Genomic DNA, 2,585 nt, shown 5'->3' with positions numbered 1-2,585 from the left:
ATCTTAGTACAAAATTTCAAACCTAGTTAAGGATACGAGATGTTCTAGTTTTAGGGAAATGCGAAGATTAGCTCAGGATAAAGAAAAATGAATATATTTTCAGTCATATCTTAGCTTAATATAATCAATTATTTGAGGTAGGTAAATAAAACAATTAGATACTAGGTAAATACACATTTTGCCATTTCTTAAAATATTATTGCATTTCCAGTTTAGAAGGTGCTAAAAATGAATTCTTTTATTCTTTTGATTTAAAAAAAAAACATTTTTTATATACAGTTTTTATAAAATTTATAGTTTTCCAGACTGATAACAGATTATGTTAGTATTTTGTTTACATAAAATATAAAAAAATATAAAAGCTCATACATAGTTAGTTCGTTATTAAGGGATGAACTGTATAACGGCGACAGTGTTAATAATGACGATAAAAATGTTAGATACCAGTGGCGTGGACGGAAAAAGAGACGACAGGATAATACAAACGTAAAAATTTTGTTGACACGTTCAATCTTAACAAATATGAAATAAAGGAGAAAAACCAACCAAATCGCCTTAATATAGTACATATGTGCACGTCTTAATCTTAATACTAAAATTAAGCAAATAAATAATTTTTCCAGCGTTTTCCATAGATACAATTTTTATAATTTGTGAGACTATTTTTCGTTGTAGCTGCTCAACAAATGTGGCAATAAAAATACGTATTGATAATGTAAAAATGAGAACTAATAACATTCAAAATTAAGGTAAAAGTTGAATCACACCATGAAAGCAGAGGAAGCCATTAAAAAAGCAATAATAAAATTGTCTATTTCATAATCAACCCCAGATTGTATTATCACTTTTGTTATCTCCTTGACAAGTGATTTTCATAAGTGAATTGTAAATAATTGACCGAAACAAAATAAATATTCACTTGCTAGTTAATATTAAAACGTCTAACTGTATATGCTACCTGTGCCTATACAAATACACGTGTGTTCTATAAACAATATTTTTTTTATGGAAATAGTACACCTATGTAAACAAGATAGTTGTTTTAATTAAATCTCAAAGTTTGCTTTACCATCCAGTTGTTCCTAAATGTCAATTTGCAAGACATTGATTTCAGTAATTTCTTATCAAAATACACATGTAAATCAGTAGGCTGTTCTCATGCTCGTTGTAAAAATTAATTGCTGTAATACGTATACAATTTATCACCATTAGCAAATTATTGTAAAATTAATTCACTATTGCCAATTGATATTTAATTATTATTTGAAATAGAAGGTTTCCGAGATTTTTTAATTGTATAAAGTATGATGAGATAAAAATTAAAAGAGAAAACGGTAACGCTGCTACTTTATAAATTTATTTACTTGTTCAAATATATATTTTAATTACCAAATGTGATCTTCAGTTGTATATAATTCTTAAATTTGGAAACAGATATGTCCACGTAATAAACAGTGAATTAGAAGCAACTAAACCGTTAGAAAAAAATAAAACTCTGTTTTACTTTCGCTGTCTTTCTTTATATAAATAACTTCTGTTGATGATGATTCAATAATAACTAATAGTTGAACTGCACCAGAAGTTGTTTTTGCAACAATCAGGGAAGCAACGAGAGTTTGAGGGAAGAGAGAGTATAATTTGGGTTTTATTCGATTACTAGCTGACCCGGTGAACTTCGTATCACCTACAATTTACCTTAATAAAAAACACATGCATTTATTCAATTTAAAGCTTTCTGATATACTACGTTTTTAGTTTTGTTTTCCGGTGCATAAATATATAAAGATGATGGCTTTCCTTTACGTGAACGCGCGACATATAGTTGTAATGTAAATTCCACAAACTTCCAATGATTGTCTTTGTGATTTGTTTATGGTCATCCTAAGGGTCAGACGCACGGGGAATTGTAACTGCTTAAAATTGAATAGCAAGTACGTTGGGATCATCGGTATACGCAGAATCAAAACATCCTCTCCTTTGTAGTTTTGCCTATTTTTAATTGCAAATTGTGAGGTGGTAGTTCAGACAATTCGAAGTTAACGACATCGTCCTGGTTGATAACTATGTCGACTGATTTAAAGGAAAACAACTGACCCGGAGTGAAATTTTGAATGGTCGCGTTGAGATCATCGACATCTTTGTTTTTCGCCGCCGATATAGCTTGTTCGCTCAGCCAATTGTGGTTTTTGTACTGTTGCACTACGTCTGGAAAAACACGCTGAATGAGTTTCATTTTCGATTTTCTCAACTGACAGAAATCTGTGGGTAATACAATGAATACGGTCAAGGTGACAACTGCGACTTTTCCATTACCAATGTCTTTACCATTTTTTAATTTTTCAATTTTTCAGCTGTACTTTTTTAAACTACGCTTGTATTATAGCGAACAAAATAAAAAAATATTCAAATTAAAAAAATTGTTAATGGAAAGAGGATGGACAATTAAGCACTACAGATGGAAACTGGGAATAAATGGAAATGTATGGAAAGAGCTGGAATGTTTAAGACATTGATAAGCAAAAAACGAAAAAAAAAAATAGAAACCTGAAACTTGAAAGGGATTTTGTAATAAATTTAGTTTTTAT

This window comes from Agrilus planipennis, unplaced genomic scaffold (assembly GCF_000699045.2).
Source record: "Agrilus planipennis isolate EAB-ADULT unplaced genomic scaffold, Apla_2.0 scaffold4, whole genome shotgun sequence".
Lineage (NCBI taxonomy): Eukaryota > Metazoa > Arthropoda > Insecta > Coleoptera > Buprestidae > Agrilus > Agrilus planipennis.
Note: the sequence above shows the minus strand (reverse complement) of the source record.